The sequence below is a fragment of the Anastrepha obliqua genome, chromosome 1 (genome assembly GCF_027943255.1).
Source record: "Anastrepha obliqua isolate idAnaObli1 chromosome 1, idAnaObli1_1.0, whole genome shotgun sequence".
NCBI lineage: Eukaryota > Metazoa > Arthropoda > Insecta > Diptera > Tephritidae > Anastrepha > Anastrepha obliqua.
The window spans coordinates 69822744-69844151 of NC_072892.1; the positions used below are offsets into that span (position 1 = coordinate 69822744).

The 21408-nt window shown below is 36.3% G+C and overlaps 1 protein-coding gene across 2 annotated transcripts in view; it reads right to left on the reverse strand.

Annotated features, from left to right (window-relative positions):
* LOC129245694 (chitin synthase chs-2) overlaps positions 1-12002 on the reverse strand; it is a 78308-nt gene extending 66306 nt beyond the window's left edge. For both annotated transcript variants that reach the window (XM_054884045.1, XM_054884036.1), the window contains exon 1: positions 11570-12002. The gene's annotated coding sequence lies outside the window, so the exon portion shown is untranslated. The remainder of the gene's footprint in view (positions 1-11569) is intronic.
* Between the last annotated feature and the right edge of the window lie 9406 nt (positions 12003-21408).

Below are 21408 nucleotides of genomic sequence, written 5' to 3' on the forward strand. Positions count from 1 at the left end.
TGTGCTGGTGCAATCGCACTGGAACTGAGTAAAAAATGATGGTTATTTCCAGTCGTTTATAAATTATCTTTAAGCTAAGCGTTTGTTTGGCTTGCGTGGTGGTAATGAGCCCACGAAAATGCAGTTTTTCTATTTCTACGAAAATACTTTTAAGCGTCTGTTTCAAATGGAGGTACACCAAAGATTCATATACGGATCTAATAGCAATTAAAGTTGTGTTTTCTTGAAAAGTGCTGGATAACCATAGAAATGTTGGGAAATTGTTTCGTTGCTTTCGTTAAGAAAACAACCGTTTATGAGTAGCATGAACGTTTCACAAGAGATCCTGAGTCCATCGAGGATAACGAACGTACTGGTAGGTCGCCGACATCGACAACTGAAGAAAACATCAATAAAGTGAGAGAAAATAATAACCGCAAACTAACCATCAGGGAGCTGACAGATGATATGAACATTGTTTATGAATTCGTTGAGGACATTTTTGTTAACGATGTGGGTTTGCGCCGTGTTGCTACAAAGCTGGTCTCAAAGGACCTGAATCGCATGCAAAAAACGGACCCAACATTCGACAAATGCATCACTACTGGAGATGAGACGTGGGTTTATGAGCACGACACGCAATTCAGACATCAGACAAGTGAGTGGAGAGCTGCGAATGAAGCAAGACTAAAACCACGTCGTTTTCAGTCAAAAAAGAAAGCGATGCTCACGGTTACTATCGGATTACTACGATATTTTTCACCGCGAGTTTTCGGCAGAAGGTCTGACAGTTAATGAAGACTAATACTTGGGCGTTATAAGACGTCTACGTGAATCGGTTCGTCACCACAATCATTATCCGTGAATTTTTGACCAGGAACGAAACGAATACCGCCCAACAGTCATTGGATTCACCATTCGTCTGATATGGCTGCCTACCATTTTTTTCTGTTTAATGGAGTCAAAAACCCACTACGGGGAAAAAGCCGAAAAAAAGTAATGGAAAAACCGAAGGCGAACATATGTTTCGAGAGCTCGATCAAACGCTGGCATTAGTACCTTGCAGTTGATGGGGCGTATTTTGAGGGCGATTACATCAATTTTGAGGAATAAACTTGTATTTTGAACTTTCTGAATATACATATTCCGGGAACGTTTCGATAAGTGGTAAATTTCTTTTGATATTTCTTTTAAAGTTTTTTAAGTAAGTGCTTGTTTTCGTACAGGGTACAATATTAATTTGCTTCGTCATACACATGATTTAAAGAACTCTCTCTGTTTCTATTTATATTGTAAAAATAAAAAAGAAAATATTTGGTCTCGCAGGCGCCTATTTGTTTCCTCAGTTTTGGTTTATTTGAGCTTCAAAACCCGATTCAAGCGCATATTTATTCAAGTCGAGACACTGCAAAATTTAAAAAAAGGAACTTGAAAAATATAAAAAAACGTTGTATTGCAAAATGCGCAGTCCATATTCGTCATTTCAACTGAAATTCGATTTCACAGTATTACTGAAAATCAATTCGAAATACGTATTTAAGTGCCGAAGAAGGTCGTTGGTACAGGCTCCAGTCGGCTCAAAGCTATTGTTCATCATCATCGCTATCAAACTTGCATACATACACACATGTTGACATATACATGCAGAATTTTTAACACCATTGTGAGTCATCACTTCAAGTGTTGAGTCACTTGAATGGTAAAAGAATTAATTGCAAACACCGTTAAATGAAGGTGACTCCACGTATGGTTCAAAGGTTTATTGGTAAAACCTACAGCAAAGCGGGGCATACCGGCCATATATTGTGGAATCATTTAAAAATCTGGACTGTGAGACATTAGTGCCAGCAACAACAATGGAAAACTTGATTGCTGCTCATGTTGGTATGCCAAGGTAATGAGAATTGAAGCATATGCAAAGAAGCTGTGGATGGATGGCAGCTCACCATGGTGAGCAATGAGCTTTTTTCCCCCAAGAGAGATGCAGAGTTGATGCGTTGCTGTGAACGAAATTCGACACCGGATGCATTAGTTGGCGGCGAGTTGTATTTATGTATGCATTGCAATGGCTTGCTTTGCTGCTGGTTGGCTGCGTCCGTATCAATTGCAGGTGAAAAGAAAAAGCTTCGTAATGTGGAAGATAATCTTTTGTTTTTCTCCCTGTGAATATATGGATATGTATTACTTACTTTTTCTGCACGCTGTGATAAGTCTATGATGCCTCCCTTCACAGATTTTAGAGGAAAATTTCAAATTAACTAAAATGGGTTTGATTTCGTTCGAGAATCGTACAAGAATAATTAAAATCCATACCACCATTGGCAGTGCCCTCAATTCATTGAATTCGTTCAAAAAAATCAGGATGGTTTTGCTGAAAAAATTGTTTTCTTAGACATGAAGTGTCAAAGAAGGTTGTACGTGAAACTTCAGGAGGAATCATTGCAGTGATTGATAAAGAATTCCTTAAATGTGACTTATAAATTATGTGAAATTTGGCGTAAATTTATTAGGGGTGCCTTTTAGTTTTATTCCTTTGAGTCGTAAAATATGCACCTTAACATTTGTAGCTAGTCGTGCATTTGTTAACGCAATAACATATAACCTGCAGGGAAAACCTGTACTAGTAAAAAAAAAATGCTATAACTAACATAACTCTGTGGGCAAGAAGTAAGGTGAATTTATTTGTCAAACTTCGCGAGATTAAAATTTCGCTCTAGTTATTTTTTTCATGAGTTGGCAGCACTGTTAATAACATCTGGGCCAACTTTCATGTGAATGTCATTATCAGTAATATATTTACGCTTGTGTTTACCAAACGACCAAGAGTGCATTTTACGATTTTTACAATGTCTGATTTGATTGAGCTGAGAAGTGCCATAAAATTTTGTTTGCGGAATGAAATTTCGGCTGCGGAAACGTTTGGCATGTTGCAGAAGGCATTCAAATCTCGTCTGGTACCGAAAACTCTCAATTTCTTGGAAAAAAGTCGTCGCGTTGATGTGTGTGAAACAATGCTTTCAGACTATCAGGACAAGCTCAAATGCATCATTACGAGAGATGAGACTTGGATTTATGCTTACGGCCCTGAAACAACCGACCAATCAAGCGTATATCGTGATAAAGGCGAGGCCAGACCGAAAAGAGCACGTCAAAGTCGTTCAAAAATAAAGGTCATTATGATAGTTTTTTTCGATTTTCGTGGTGTGGTGCACTATGAATTCTTTCCACCTGGCCAAACTGTTAATAAGGAATATTATTTGAGCGTTATGCGTCGTTTACGTGAAGCAATTCGTCTAAAAAGACCAGAATTATGGGCCAACAACTCCTGGTTTTTGCATCACGATCATGTTTCGGGGATTGGAAAAATCGTTGGCATAAGTGTATTTCATCGAGAGGGAATCATTTTGAAGGGGGTGAAATTGATTTACAAGAATAAATAAAGATTTTTCATTTTACAACCAAATTCACCTTACTTTTTGCCCACAGTAGTATTACGATATTCTCAATTATGAACCACTACGCTACTCAACTTGCAAGAAATGGCTTCTATCTTCAGAAGTATGACAGTGCCAAAACAGAAAAGCATGGCTGGGAGAATATAGCGCATTCCGCATTCCGTTACTCGGCTGTTAATATTTTGACAGAATCAGCTGTTGAACAGATAATTTCGTTCACAAATAATTTTTTTTGTATTATCTTCCTTGTTTACATAAACCAAAACAAAATTTTTCATTTCTGTAACGGAAGCTGACTATTTTGACACTCCCTTCTTAGCTCTCTCAGACACCTCATCTACAATGATGTCACAGCAAAATTATTCTCCTTTTTCCCCTCAATCTGTTTAGTTTTGTTTTCTATCATTCTTGGCAGAAGAGTAAATGTAAACGAGCGCCGATCTTACCATACATGATTGGTTCGAGTGGGGTCGGAAGAAAATGTGGTTTTGTTAATGAGTACAGTTATATATAATAATCGAAAAAATAAAAACCGACAATTGGTTTGCCACTCCCAAGAATCAACCCTGAGACTTGCTGAATGGTAAGCCAATGCTCTTCTTTATTGACTATTGAAACAGCAGCACCAACGTAAGCTAAGACACAGTTTATTGTCCAATGGATATATTTGTAGTTCGTTAAATTTAACACCGGTTCGAAACTATCGAAAAAAGGAAGTAGGTTATTTATTGTACTCATCTGTTTAATGTTTATTAATACCAAACTATCGAAAACGGATATGGCAGGTGACAATTGACAGTCCTTGGCGGATCGTCCTGTATAAAACACAGTTAAACTTCGATGAAGAAGGCAAGGATCGGGGGGTACTAATACATTTTTCTGCTGGGCATTTTCAAAACTTTAGTTGGTTCGTATTAACCTCAGCGAACAATAAAATCAATTGTAATCTATAACAAAAACAAAGTAATAGCGTGTTCTTCCTCGGCATGTGGGAGAATTTCGCATGCTAATATCGAGAATATTGCGGCTTGAACAGTTAGACAACCTAATTTCCCTGCGGCGAGTATTTTTAGTGTACGCGAGTAAGAAGACTGCTCACGAACTGACTAATTGAATGGCTCATTAAGTGAGTGACGAAAATTGGCAGCCACAGAAGTTACTCTGGCAGCCAATGAACCAGACAGCCACGCAGACAGTTATATTGTATGGTAGCAGAGAGTGTGAAGCAAGAAGGGGAAGGACTTACAAGTGTAGTATGCAAGTTGCGATTGCGCGTACGCTTTTCGTAGAAAATAAACAAATGAATAAATGAAGAAGTTGGTGGAGCACTGGGAAGGAAGGGTAACGAGACAGCCGGCAGTGAATTACGATTGTGTACTCGCGTGCTTATTTATGCTTGGCAGGTTTGATGAGAACGGAATTTCAATGCACCACGAAAAATTTCGGCTAAATACAAATATATGTATGTAAACGAAGTAAAGAAGAAACAATGCAAAAACAGCAAGGGAGAACAAAAAGAGAAGTTCGACGTCGAACGGTGCATGACAATGTAGGCAAATATGGCAAGAGATAAGCAGAGGAAAAAGTTTGGTGTAAGAGAACGATATTAAAAATAATATTCCTTGATTTTTTACTTTATTTGTATACACAGGGCCTTACAAGTTCGAGTCTTTTATTAGTGTGTTTGCCTTTGAGAGCTGTCACAGCTCAATGGCAGTTGCTTTTACAGATGCTACAATTTGTCAAAATAAGTCTATGAAAATTATTACCCAATTTCGAAAACAGCAGAGTCTGTTTAGTGTCCGTCCCTTTAATGCGATATCAAGATTTGTTAACAATGCATTTTGAGCCTTTTGCTGATAATATGGATATTGACAATGTTTAGTTTTAACAAGATGGTGAAAATGTCACTCAACTAACGTAATAACATCTAACATCTTGTCGATGTAATAGTTAAGGGGTTACATGGGTTTCGTCGGGTAAAAAAAGGCCTATTTTCAATATTTTTTTTCTATGTAAAAAAATATTTATTTAATTCAAACTTTTTTCTGTCTTATAGATACATATTTAAAGAATAATTTCTGAAATTTTCAACAAAACAAAAAATTAAAACTCCTCCACTGTGACGTCATTTCCGGTGACCCCTCGAAAAAAAGGTGCGTCCGCGTTGTCAGCATAACTCCTGACAGGCTCATAAAAAAAGGAAAAACAAAAATAAGTGCTTTAGTTAAGGCCATAAACTCGAGCTTGAACGAAGGAAAGAAAAGAAAAGTAATAATTGGAATTTTGGCAGACATTTTTCCGAAAAAAATGAAAATTTCGGTCAAATTTGCTTGGCATTTTGTTTTTTTTAAATAGTTTTAATTGAAAAAAAAAAAAATCCTTCGTTCAAGCATGAGTAAATTGTATTTCGAACACGCGTGTAAAATTTCATCAAGATCGGTTGAGTAGTTTTCGAGAACATTTGACAACCGACTTTGAAAACACGGTTCCGAGAAAAACGCGTTTAAAGTTTTGAGTAACAATAAAAGTGGCTTGGAGCGCACGCATTCCAAAGGCTGTATTTCCGAATTTATTAATCGGATCGACTTGAAAATTTAGGATAATATTCTTGAGATGTTGTAGAAATTAATAAGCAAAAAAAACATAAATCAATTCTTTGAACCAACGAAACCCATGTAACCCCTTAAGAATGAGAAGGTTGCATGGACAATCAAATCCCAAATAGTTGGAAACTTGTTAGAGTCGTCTTCATACCAAAGGAAGGTAGAAGGGGGCATGAATTAGCGAAGGGCTTTAGGCCAATTAGTCTTTTATCCGTCCTTTTAAAAACTTTTGAACGGCCGTTAGACATACACATTAGTATATCAGTTGCACAACTCGCTTGTCTCAAAGGCAAATCTACAGAGACAGCGCTTCACGAGGTAATCTGAACAATAGAGGTGTCTCTAGTAAACAAACAGTAGACCATGGCAGCTTTTCTAGACGTAGAAGGCGCATTTAATAACGTTAGCACTGATGCTATTCAAAGGACGTTAATAGACTTAGGGGTGGAAAATTGTATCAGCAATTGGATAATCTCTATGCTAGAAACCAGGATCATCAAAGCTAATACGGGGACTGTGCCCTGATACGATTAGTAGGATCATTCAAAGGGCATTAGGCGAGCTTAACTCTTGGGGCACAAGTTTATGCTTTTTATCACCAGATATAAGGTACCAATCTTTACCCTACCAAATATTAACGGACAAACCCTCTCTCTTTGGACCCCAAACTTAGTTGGAAACTAAATGTCAAAGAACGGGTAAGGGAAGCAGATATTGCTTTATATGCCTGCAAACGTATGCTTGGAAGAAGATGGGGTCTTTAACCTAAGCATACATTATGGTTGCCAATTTGATCGTATGGCTTGGTAGTCTGGTGGAAAGCTCTAGGGAGAGATTACAACACTAAATTGCTCGGCAGAATACAAAGATCTGCCTGTGCAATAACTATCGCTATTCTTTCGGATAGCCAAGCTGCAATCCAGGCACTGGACTTAGCTACGACAACCTCTATGGTGGTAGAACAAAGTAGGAAATAGCCTTTCCACCTTGAGCGAAAACCATGAAGTTACCTTAATCCGGGTCTCGGGACATTGGAACATTGAAGTTAACGAAAAAGCAGATGAACTGGTAAGAAGGGGATCTGATATGAATAACGCTCGTGCAGAATCGGTATTATGTAATAAACATTGAACACATTTATTGAAATTCACACTAAGATGGTTTCTCTTACACTAAGATCTGATTAGAGTGAATTGGAATTGTAATATTTTTTATAACAAAATATACGTTGAGGTCACCCACATACATTAGAAATTTTGTCAAGAAATTGGGCCAAGGACACTACCCCGAGAGACTCCAGAGCTTGCATGAAATAAACGGAAAAACGTATTTTCAAGTGCAATATTGTAGTAACTATCGCGCAGATAAAAGTTAATCCACTCAAGGAGCTTTGAATAAAACCCTAAGTAAGTTAATTTAGTGATCAATATTTTATGTGAGATTTTATCAATCGCTTCAGAAAAGCCAGTATGTATGGTACATTTTCAAACCTCAGCCTCAAAACTCACAAAGCCATCTTCGGCAAAATATTGTGAGATTTTAGACAGTTGATTTTCTTTTAACAAAAGGACCATACGCTGGTTCGAGCCAATAACATTAGGTTTGTTGCTATAGCATCTGCATTGGCTAACCTACATTTTTGATTGTGAAGTTCGTGGCATCGCCTGCGCTGATTCGTTAGTACTGTTAGTGCTAGAGGAATTACAGCGCGAAGAATTACGCCTTGTAAATGATTCTGATGACTTAATTGGTATAGTCGCACAGCCATAAGTCAAAATTGAGTGTTTACGGAGGGACAGGTGATGTTTGCTCTTTATGCCACCCGAAGCCCGGAACAACTCGATTTTTACATGCACTGTTAATAACGATTATAGGAACGAATTAACTTTATAATTATTTTTTAACCTTACAACAATGTTAAGAAATTTTTCTTACTTAAAAGTGAAATAATAATACAATAATTTTTATATGATCAAAATATGTTATGGCTCACTGCTGTGTAAACAATTTACATATTCCACAGAATTTACCATTGTTCAAATACAAATATCTAATATTGTGCTTAGGCATTTAGTTTTCAACTTTAATGGATACAAAAAAAATCTACATTACCAGAGTTTCAATGCTTTGAAATAAACACGAGCACATTTAAGTTACTCTGAAAACGAGTTTTTTTTATTAAAATAGCAGTACTTGGCTCACCAATTCCACAACGTCTTTGCTTATTTACTTCTTATTTCATGTTTGCTCTGGTTTTCGCATTACTTTTTGTTTCTTTTAATTAATTTTATTAGCCTAAGACAATGCATGAGAAAGCGCTCGAATGATCGAAATGACAAACGAAGAAATAAACGAGTTTTTATAAGTAAAACAGTGGTTAAACCCAGCACATGTTTTTTGTAAAATTTATGGTCATAGTCTTAGCCACGGTTTTAATCATAATCATATCCAGTTATAGTCACAGACATAGTCATTGAAATGGATATATTCGCAAAAAAGACAGAGTCATAGTCATAGACATAGGCAAATGACCTCTGACAAATCAATTGAAAGTGACCGATTAAGCTTTTTTTCTTAAATATCTATCAAACTACTTTCATACTTTATTGTACAAGATTTTGTTCGATTTCAACAATTCCCAAATTGAAAATGACTCAGCACCAGGTTTGGCTGAATTTGATGGAAGTATACTATATTTACTAGAAATTTTCAGAAGTATGCAACATTTTTTAAATTTTTTCAAAAATTTGCTTACACAATTTTTAAAATTTTTGACATAATTGTTCTGTGAACTTATTTATTATTTCGGCATTTTTTTAAATTCCCATTTTTTGGCAATTTCCAAAATTGCCGTCACGTGGATACGAGTTTGGTTTTTAGTCGATTTGGCCCATTTTCAATACCATTTTAAAGCTATCATGAACAAAGTTTTGTTTAAATATTTAAAATTTTAATTGAGTGTTATTTTGCGGGCAGACATTCCGAGCTTTCTATTCAAGTATATTTTTGCGTAGCTGAGGAATTTTGATAAAGAAAACTTTATCTTGCTTAATTTTTTGTCACTTTGTGCTTGATGAGTAGAGACGGCAAGTCGACTTGCATATCATACATATCATACATAGATATTGGCCTGCTAATCCGTTAGACTTTTGAGCAAAACCATTACTATATATGAACGAAGTCATAATTTCCTACGGCATCAATGCACATGAATGTAAAATTCTTGTACGTGGCTTAATAAGCCAAGCAATACAAGTTTAACTGCAATTTCTTAAGTGCCAATAAAAATCGGGATTTTTCGAAAAAAGATTTTCAGCTATTATTTCATGAGGGGCATTCATACATATGAGCTTGAAACTAAAAGTTTTTCTAAAGGAGGCAAAAGGCTTGCGATTGAAAGCAACAATATCGAAACAGAAAATTTGGCAAACGCAGGTCTAGCGGTAGCGACTAACTGTTGTTAACTTTCACATTATTCATTGAGCCTACACATGCATATGCTTTTGTATAATATGTATATGTGAGTGAATAGGTGTGTGCGTGTGAGTTATGATTACACGCGAGTAAACAAAAGCCAAACAAACATTCACACTTTCAATCAGTTCATACAAAAATTAATTCGTGAAAAAGAAGAAGAAGATGTTTGCGGTAAATTCGAAAAAGAAAGTGCTGCATAGTTGCAAAGTAAATTTAAATAAATAACTATTGAAGAAAAGTCTTTAGATTGCTTTGATTTGATTTCGCTGCCGCCCCACAGGTGGTATGAGCAACATTAGAGAGGAGTGCTTCACTAAACTTTGCGGCCAGACTTTTAGATTGTATTTTATTTATTTTTTTTCAAACACTTGCAGGCATGAAAAAGCAACAACAACTGCACAATTAGCAACCAAAGAAAAGGTAGGATTTTATACACGATAAGGAAACGGAATGGAATGCAACCAACAAATTTAGAGACCAAAATTGAGAGGCTAATTTGGTGAAATACTTTGGAAACTCAGTAACTACAACAGAAGATAACCGATGTGAAGATAGTAATTATAACTCTTTGGTGCTGCTACTCAATTTGCTTATCGTAAGCGGCCGCCGTCCCAAATGGGTAAGTGCGTGACCCCCATTCGGAGAATGTAGGTTCGACTCTCCGCCAAACACCAATTATATATATATTTATACATAAGCGAATATTCAGCAAAAAACTTAATTGTATATTCTGTCACAAAAGTGCCGGAAATTTATTAAACGCTCAAACAACCCTTTAAAGAGATTGCCAAATCTAAAGAAAAGAGGGTCAGACGGTAATAAAAGTATCCATACAGGGTGTTAGGTGACGAGAGAGTGAAACTCGCTGTAAAATTCCAACGGCAATGCACCAACGTACAACGCAGCCATTTTGCATGAATTTCTGGGCAAGAACTATTTCTTCGAAGATCCAACTTATTTTCACGTGATATGTCACATGTCTACCTTTTTCCACGCACCCAAAATTACCACTACGAGAAACCCATTTTCATTCTAATAAGTCAGTTGAAGAAAATGTGTTTGAAAATAGTTTTGTTTGTTAAGAGTTTTGTTGTTTCTGTTTTTGTAACAGCATAAATTATTCCCGGTCAATTTTGGTGTGAGTATGTTACTTTGCCTGCTTTGGAGGTAATTTAATAAATTTTAATGCACAATCAATAAACATATTTTGCGTTTTATTGACCAGTTCCGGGTGCTTTTCTGCCGGAATGTATCCAATCAGTGTATACATCAATGAGAATTCATAATCAACTGCTAACCTCTTTTATTTATTTCAAGTTTTTAATTTGAAGTTATATCTTTATTCATTACTCGTTGTTATTGTTATTGTTTGTCAGTAAAATTTCATTCACTCAAACTATTGGTTGGTAACGATTTCATAATTCCAAATTTATAATTTTTTTTGTATCATTTCATACATACAACACACTCGCGCCTAGCACACATATACATAGCTTCACATACACACACACACACTTAAAAAGTGGTTACTTTTGTTTTTTTCTTTGTATTTGCGCTTTGCTTTTGTATGGAACTTTTATTTTCACTGTTAGATTTTCTACAAGAGCGAAAATTTTACTTTCATTTCGAAAAGTTTGCATGAGTTTGACTTCTCAAACATACGTACTTACTACCATCATTGTTATTGTTGTTAGTTGACTGCTATGTTTTTAGATTTTTGTATTAAATCAACTTCCAATGCTTTTCGTTTGCTTTTGCTTTGTATTTTTTCGACAAACGATTTGCGCATGCGCAGCCCACATTTGGCTCTTCATACACCCTGGTCATACAATTACAAACAATTTTGAGGGTGTCTGTGGGTATGTATATGGACATTACATATCGTGTGTGTGCGCGTATATTTTAATTAGTTTGATATTAGTTTATATTTGCTACTTTTGTCTCCATAAATATTCAGCACACATATACACACAAACATCGCCTCATACAGAGCATCCGCAAACTAAAGCAGCACCTAGCTACTGGTCAAATATATTTTAGTGCTCAGCTCACCTCGCTTCAAAGTTGTCGTTGCTGTCGTCACTCCACACACAGACGCACACACGCACGCACCCTGCTGGTCGCCTCCACTAAATCGCGTTTTTGCACTGCAAAGTCAATCCAATACAACACTTTTATCCCAAATAATCGAGATCCAAATGAAAATTTGGAATTTTTACTTTCAATTCAATTCACTTCACTTTGCAATTCACTGCATATTCTTGCATGTATTTGTGTATTTTGTTTGAGCCCGCCCCTTCACTTACGCCAAAGTTCCCGTCAACGTTTTGGCCGCATTTAGCGACAATTTATTTGATTTCTTTATTCTTCTAATTTTTTTCGCCTTATTCCATATGTTCGGCTTCGTTTTACTAGCTTAGACGCTTAAACTCTTAAACTCTGTTTTACGTTCCGCTTCACCGTTAGTGCACAGCTCTGTTCGAGTTCGTTGTCTTCGCCAAACTAAATTGAAGTCTTTCGTTTGTCTTGTTGGCTGGCTAGCTTACTATAGCTGGCCCACCAATTGTCAATTTGCTGACTCGGTACCACCGCACTGGAACGCTGGATCACTAGGTGGTTAACTGGCTGTGTACTTGGCTGTTTGTCTTCTTTGTTGTTGTTTCTCCGATTTGTGGTCTTCTTGGATATTCGCTTTGAATTCGTATTACTCATTTTGCTGTTTCTTGTTTTCGTTTGTTGTATTTCTGCTTCTTCTTTTTATTTTTCTTTCATACACAACTTTGATTCTTCGTTGCGGTGAGCTGCTTGGTCTCTATGTTTATTTTTGTTACTAGTCAAAGTTATGTGTTAATATGTATTTGGGTAAACCGGTTACTCTGAACATCGTTATTGCTGAGACTTGCATATTTTTCTAGAAATGTGCAAAAATTTAATTTTGGCTGCTTCTGTTCGAGTGGCTTATATGAACTCTCTGAAAATGAAAATTAATTTATTAGTATTGTTTGGAAGTTCGTACACATATAAAATATTTATTCGGCAGAAAGGACTTGAAGCATTCCCAAGACCCAATGAGCAATCAGACATTCCCCGACTAATTTTTCCAGGGTCCTAATTAACGCTTGGCTGTCGGAGTAGATATATATATACCTCCCTTACAGTAATTACCGAAGTAAGCAACCAATCCACTGCTTCTTTAGTTGCGGCTACCTCTGCTTGGGAAACACTGGGGTGGCCCGGTGGCCTAAATTTGAGCTCGATGGGGAGCTCCCCACCATGCCATGCATGTTTTACGTCATGCCCACTAAAGGGGTAACCAAATACACGCTCCAATGCAGCTTACTACTTACTTCACTCTGAGTTCACCCACACTTCTTTAGTTTAGATGTAGACCCGATAAGACCGCAAATTGATTCGGGTCCAGGGGAACAACGTATGCCTTACTCTTGCCTATACAGCGGCAACATCACTTCCTGTCATTTAATAATAGTCAGGCACCTTACTAGCTATAGAACAAAATTCTATTAAAACTGGAGGGCTTTCAGTTACCCTCACGACCTCTGATTCCTCAGCTTATGTTGTTCCCACTTAGATTGGTGAGATTTGTGAAGTGAAAGTACTGCTTTGGGAGCAATTCGAGGCCAGATTATCAAATAAAGGCACACCTCTGGTTACTCTTTCCTTGTCGTCTGCCATTCATCAGATCTATGGCCAGATACAAGAACCGTAAGAGTAGGTTAAAGGATGCATTAAAAAATGCAACGCGGAAAATGGAGCATATCCTCAAAAAAAGAGGAGGGACTTGCCAGTTGATGTCCGACCCATTGTCAAAAAGATAATTATTAAAAAAAATTACTCAAGTTTCTAATACATTTTTGTTATGTTCAAGTTTTCCATTCAGTTCATTTTTTAAATGGTCAAAGCCTTATGCATATAAGAGGCTTTTTCCAAAGTAAACAGTAAAAATAAATGAAAGAAAATCTGTAAGGGAGAAGTCAAAACAGCAATTGGAAATTGAGCACAAAAAATACCCCTGGTTATGACGCAGTTACTGGTCATTTATTCGAACAATTACCACAGGCAGACATTACATTTTTTACCTATTTTGAACTTGATTCTGTTGGAACAACTGCTGCAGAAAAGTTCTAAGAAGCGGTTTAAAACAAACAAACGCTTGGCTGTAGTCCATCAATTATGTTTTGCAAAATATCCTTACACTGTAGGCAGACAAAAATATCACAGCTTTTCACCCGAATATGTAAACTCTATTTTTGGTAATAGATTATGTAAATGTTTTCAGACGCGTCAGAATAAAGTTTCGCGTCAAAATAAAGTTCAATCTTTAAAATTAATTTATTGTGAATTAATGAATTGTGAAGAATGACTTTGCTTATAAACAGAATAGCCACTATTGAGTTTCTGTTTACTCCTAAACGGCCATATTTATTTGAAAATATGACGCAAATTCGATCAGTTCCACCTACAGAACATGAAATCCAACTATATGGTGCCAAATCATACGTAGCTCATACTGCCATGTAGGATAAGTTACCCCAGGTGAGATGGGGAGAAATATTTCACTCGGTGGCTACAGAGGTGCATTATAGTACGCAGGAGAAAATGTTTTCTATGTTTCTATGTGTTCTTCACTCCGATTTTTTGGTGTTTCTCAACAGTATTTTAGACTAGACTGTGCTTAGTCTGGCCAGTTCTACGAAGATTGATACATCAGGTATTTGTAGTTCTTTCGTAGATTCCAATTTATTCTCATCTCTTCAGCGCTTTCAGAAATCTTGAAACGTTTCTCAGAAATAATGATTGTATATCCAATGCCTCGGTGCTCCTTTCGAATTCCATAAGAAGTCGAATGTTGCGTTTTGAGAACCTCAATAAGTTTCACACACTTCGTTACACTATTTTATTCCATCTCAGTTTAAAAATCAATACAGCGACTTACTTAATAAAAAATGCAACTTTGAGTTATAAATTTCTAATTTAACTTCTACTCTTTAGGTGGAGACTCGTTTGTTGCAGTAATTTGAGATTTTTATTTCCACATTATTTACTTGTGAGTTGATTAAGATGGTAAAAAAGTTCTATCAGCTGAAAGATCTAATAACGTTTTATAACACTGACCTAGAAGTCTGGTTGAAGAGGACGTCAGGACCTCCTCCCTGTTGTCTCTTAGACCAATATATTAGACTCCTTGTAGTTTCTGTGAGAATACTAGACATCGAGGTAGTAACTAAAGGCAGATCAACATGATAAACTCCTTTCAGTTAAAAATCAGAATAATAATCTGTATGTCTTTCGGTCTCTTGTGAAGGAGGAATTAATATGGCACGAGGCCTCAAAACAAAGTAAAATAATCTTCTTCAAAGAAGTGCCTCGTGTGATGGTGTAAAGCAGGGATGGCCAACTTGTTTAGACCCAAGATCTACTGTTCACTGACGACACCCTGTGGGATCTACCAATTACATACTTCTTGAAAACCTTAATAAAACAGCATAGTTCAGTACACAATTATGTTATCTTTTTATTTTATTAAGAAGAAAAACATAAAAATTACTCTAAAAAACTACTTATTTAGTTGAGCATTCGTGTGAGCACTGGGTCTGAGCATCTTCTACTAGATTAGCAAAATCAGGTTTGTAGTTGGAAATTGCCAACCTTAAAGAGTCCAATGTATGAGCGTCTGTCAAGCGAGAACGATGTTTATTTTTGGTTTATTTTAAGTACGAAAATGTTGACTCACATAAATATGTTGAACCAAAACACGAATGCAGTTGTTCAACACATTTCTTCAAATTTGGATATTTTTCGTTGGAAACCACTGCCCAGAAATCTAGACCTGAGGATGATCTTGCTTTTAGAAATATGTCGCAGCGCAGAGTTATAATTTCGTTTTGAAGTATCATGTGGTCCACTTGAAATGTATCTGCAAATTTTGTAGCTATTTCATAGATATCACTATGATCAATGGAATTATTAAACGGATAACTGATGAATTCGACCAACTTCTCAATTTTTTTGAAATCACTAAAGCGAATTTCGAAGTCTGATACCACTGCCTTAATTTCTGCCGTGTACTTGTGAGGAATGAAATTGTAAGTAGTATGTTTCTCAACATAATCCTTGATGTTTACAAATTGTTGAAATTTTTTCTTTTCGATGTCAATTATCATAGACGCTGCTTGACTTTGAAATGCTGCAATAGAACTCATCATTTCTGTTACTGTTTAAATGTTATGCATTTCACATTTAAATTACTCTTGATTTTCCTCACAGACAAACAAATTTCAGAAAATAGTACTAAATTTTAACTCTTACATTGTTTTAAGACATTTACCTAAACCAAATTATACTTGATTTAATAAATTATACGTAAACATTAAAATTTTTAATTTTACCTTTGCATCACAATAAATCACAATAATTAATACAACATTTTTCAAAATAAAATTATATTTATTAAAACTTTAATAAGTATAAATTTAATTTTATATTTTATTTATAATTTGTTCAAAGTATAAGAGCGAGTAAGGGCTCTCAAGAGCTTGCAATACTTATCCTTTTAACTGGACGCTTCCAGTCAGTAGCAGAAATATTGTGACAACAATCAAGGATGTAGTCAAGACAACGACAAGGCCTAGAACGCTCAAGGCAGCATCAAGGCAGCCACCTTGAATTCCTTGAAAACAGATAAGCAAGGGGGTTTTTTCTAGATTTTCTAGATAAATTCCCTGAATTCCTTATCTTGAACGGCATCGATAGGTAGGATTTATAAGAGGTTCGTTTGCAATAGTAAAAATATCAAAAATATGATCTTACTTCATTTGATGAACCTTCAGCGTTTCTTTTCAACCACTTATCCATAGCGTAGGTACCTATGAGGGGCGATACAGTCTAATCGTGAATTATATCGGTTCGCGCTAGTCTGTCGTCAACCAGACCTCGTCAACTAAGGGCTTGAAAATGGCGATAACGAGCTGAAAACAAAAGAGAGCTGTACTGCGTAGAAGAGAAGATAAATAACGTGATGGAACGGCGATTGAAAAATGATACAAGATGATGCTTTTTTTTGTTTAATTTTAAGTAAAACAATTCTCACTGCACTCAACAAAATTACTTTCACAAGCCAAGCGACGCTACAAATGAATAAACGCGCAATTTATTTCAGTGATATGTAAACAAAACTGTCGGTGGCACTATCGAACACTATCAGTAGTGCAGAACTATCAATAGTAGGTCGACTCGATAGTGCTCAACCATCGATAGTGTCGATAGTTTACCACCTTTAATGCGTGCAGCAGTGTTGCGCAGTCTGTTCCACGTATGTATATTGTATTTATATTTTTTTGACTTGCCACGATCGACTGGACTAATAGTCGCCATCGACCGTTTGGCCACCCCTGGTGTAAAGTGTATTTAGTTTACATAGAAATAGAAAAATTTTAATTTAGCCTCAGACTAAATTTTCTTCGTGAAAAGGATAAGTATATCATGTATTTAATAAAATTGTTTAACTTGATAGCTCGTGCTCATGATGGCAATCTGATTTCAAAGGCAAAATTTTAATTCGCGTAGACAAATGTGTGCGAGTGTAGAGGTTCCGATATTATTATTGAGTATATCTATATATATAAAAGAAAGTCATGTTAGTTACACTATTTATAACTCGGGAACGGCTGAACCGATTTGGCTGAAAATTGGTGGAGAGGTAGCTTAGGGCCAGGAGACGGACATAGGATACTTTTTATCTCATTCGAACGCGAATGACAGCTAAACGTAATTTTGTCTATGGTTAGTAGAAAATTTGATAATATAAATTTTGTCAGAAATATATAATCACAGTAATTTGTATTCTCTTTGAATCATCATTATCAATGCCGCGACCAAGACGATCGAATCTTTCCCGACAATGCCATAATGCGAGAAGGATACGAAACATTGCGAATGAAACGACTGAAGCAGCACAAGGATTTGCCTGTGAAGAGCGCCTTGTTAGTATGGCTCGACTTCGTGCTTCTCAATTACAAGAGCAAAGCGAGGCAGCCCGTGAAACGGCTCGGTTGGCAATGCGAAATCGTCGAGCGAATAACAGAGATCAACAAGTAGATTTAGTAGTTCAAACGAATGTACCACTGTTGAATCGCCAACAAAAAGAAGTTTATGATACATTAATGAAGGCAATTGATGATGGAAATGGTGGTTTATATTTCCTTAATGCTCCTGGTGGAACTGGTAAGACATTCTTCATGTCAGGAATTTTAGCCACTGTTCGTGCGAAATTATTAAAGGTTATTACTGTTTCTATCGATCAACGCAACCGTTTGTTGTTGCAGCACAAAACAATCCCCAAACATTTGTGGTTAAATCCGCTGAAGACAGTCATTGGCCGAACTTCAATCCGAGTCGTAGAACCGTCAAAATACGAACATTTACTTACATATGTATATGAGCTACTTCCTTAAAAAACGAACAAAAATAAAAAAAACTAAAGGAAAAATGTGAATACCATACATTTTTTGTTTACAGGTTTCCTAATTTGGAGACGGAACTACATAAGAAAAGAAAATGTTAGCTTAGGATGAAAATTAATGTTGCTTTGTGTAAATTGATACAAATGATTTATTTTATGAAAAAATTAAGGTTTTTTTACATCAAAAACCGATTACTTTTCAATTTGTTTCACAATTTTAGTCACTGTCTAGCTTTTACTTCTTCGCCATACTTCTTTTTCTTCTTCTTTACGCATTAGCAGTTGAAACTCTTTAATCCACATAGAGACCAAAATACACACACATAAAATATGTACATGTGTGCTCATACTGGTTGTGGCTATTAGGTGCTATTGGTTATTTATACGTATATTCAGAAAAGCGGCATGTGTAATAGACTCACTATGCGAGTTTTGTCGAGGTCGTTTGGTTTTGTTTCCACCTTTTGTTTTTATTTTCACATATATTGCTCCCTCTTTTTTCGATTCTTTTATGGTTACATGTTGCTGTGAGTGACCATTCCAGTTTCTTCACTAAAAAATGCAGCTTAAGCGCAAATTAAGTGGACACATTGCCCTGGCGGTCTTTGAGCCAACTCAGCTGTTTGGCATAATTACGAGCATTAGTTGCTGTTTTTAGTTGGGCTGTTTGAGTTCTTGTTAATACGTGTAAATGCTCGAGTGTATATCTTGTTATTTGCGGCCTGCAAATAAAAGCAATCACTTTTTTAGCAGGGAGTGTTAAAACTCGCTTTTATGTAAACCACAATCCAATTTCTTTATCGCGGTATGATAAATATTTCCTATAGCTTTTGGTCAGAGCTGTTACAAGCTGCGAACTTAAAACTAAAAAGTTGGCCTGAAGCTTCTTAAAGCTTCAGAAAATGGATTTTGCGTAGAGGGACCCACAGGGACCCTTCCGAACGGTAGATGATTTTCTTCAGAAGCGTTTTTATTGCAGAAATGCACTCGAAGATTTGACATTGCCTTCCTAAAAGCGGCCACTAACAAAAAAATTGTTGCATCTTTTAATAGTTTATGCCCACAGTCGTCATTCAACTTGATACCAATGGAATGCTAACCACACACAAACTGACTTGGCTATGGTGACTCAAAAGGTGCCTTTAAATTCATGGTGGCTCAAAATTAATCATCCAATTTGGTTTTTGAACAACTTTTCTACCAAATAGAAAACAATGATTTTGGGTGATGCAAATCCTTATTTTGACCTTTAGCCTTCCATTGCTTACCTGTTTTATACTGCAGCTGTCTAGTTTACATGTGTCAAATACAGGGTGGGCCATATAGCGTTTGCTTTATGAACCACCTATTTTTTTGAGAATGGTAACACAAATGACATGTCAAATGTGTTCATAATTTACTTAAAGGTTTGACATTTACGAAATGGGACGCTATACGCTTGAAAAAAATTGGGAAATATTGAAAACCCATTTCCAAAGTGGTGAGTCTTCTTCTTCTTCCGCGGTTACAGTAAATGGCGAGCGTTACCGTGACATGCTCACCGAGTTTTTGTTTCCAAAAATTGAAGAGGATGACATGGACGACACTTGGTTTCAACAGGACGGTGCAACTTGTCACACTGCCAAAGTTACACTCGAACTTTTGGCTACCGTTTTTGAATTCCGATATCAATTGGCCGCCTCGGAGCTGTGATTTAAGCCCGTTGAACTATTTTTTGTGGGGAGCCGTTATGGACAAATGCTATGCGAACCATCCAGAGACGATTGATGCTTTAAAACACGAAATCGAAGTTCCCATTCATGAAATTGGAAATTGAAACAATCGAAAATGTGCTTAAAAATTGGGTTGATCGAATGGCCTACTGTAAAGCCAGTCGTGGCAGTCATTTGAACGATATTATTTTTCATTCATAAATCACAATGTTCAATCTTCAAAATAAAAAAAAAAAAGTTTGAAAAAATATTGATTAGTTTTTTTTTTATAGCCGATTCAAAAAGCAAATTTTACATGGCCCACCCTATATAATTGACGTAGGACACCTTGTATGCACTTGATGTGTAACTATGCAGCTATCAATCTCATCATTTGTTTTGTAAGAGTATACATATACATAAATAAATTAATTTTAATTCATTTCATTTCAGTAAGCTTGTACTTGTACAAAATTTATTTTAATTAATTGAATTTTAAAAGTGTAAATAAAATTCAGCCGTGCCGAATGGGTTGGTGCGTGATTACCATTCGGAATTCACAGAGAGGTCGTTGGTTCGAATCTCGGTGAAACACCAAAATTAAGAAAAACATTTTTCTAAAGCGGTCGCCCCTCGGCAGGCAATGACAAACCTTCGAGTGTATTTCTGCCATCAAAAAGCTCCTCATAAAAATATCTGCCGTTCGGAGTCGGCTTGAAACTGTAGGTCCCTCCATTTGTGGAACAACATCAAGAGGCACACCACAAATAGGAGGAGGAGCTCGGCCAAACACCTAACAGAAGTGTACGCGCCAATTATTTATTTATTTTTATTTAAATCAATTAATTAATTTCAATTTATCATGGCCCTTTTATTTCCCAATAAATCATTTTCCTTACATTTTTGTTCATTTTAAACAATGACAGGCTTTCATTATTTTTATTTAATTGAAGTCTTCGCCGACAAAGTAAAGCATACATATAATATAATTTTGCTACGAAAAACTGTTAAAGCTGCGATTCATTCGAAATTAATAATACTGATTTTCCGAATTTTGAGAGAGAATTGTGGGAGAATTCCGTGATCATGTCAGATCACGGATATTTGGAAGTGGATTGAAAAGAGAAAAAAGTCAGTCGGAGCCATATCAGGTGTATATTAAAAGGTTTTGTTCAGTTCTTCGAGAATGAGAAAGTGCCTTATAGTGGGGCACAAACCAAACGACTTGATCCTCCCCCAAGCCTTACATTACCATCTAGTTTTTTAATTTGAATATTGCCAATTCCTTTAAATGGGGTTTATGAATGTTTGACTGGCTCTTTTTCATATAATACTACTGTGGGCAAAAAGTAAGGTGAATTTGGTTGTAAAATGAAAAATCTTTTTTTATTCTTGTAAATCAATTTCATCCCCTTCAAAATAATCCCCTCTCGATGAAATATACTTATGCCAAGGATTTTTCCAATCCCCGAAACATGCCAAATAGTCCATTTCCGGTATAGCCATCAGCACCTTCTTCGATTCAGCTTTTATCTCCTCAATCGACTCGAAACGCGTTTCCCGGAGTGGTCTCTTGAGTTTTGGGAATAGCCAGAAGTCACACGGAGCCAAATCAGGCGAATACGGTGGTTGCGGAACGATTGGTCGCTTGTTTCAGGGTCGTAAGCATAAATCCAAGTCTCATCTCCCGTAATGATGCATTTGAGCTTGTCCTGATAGTC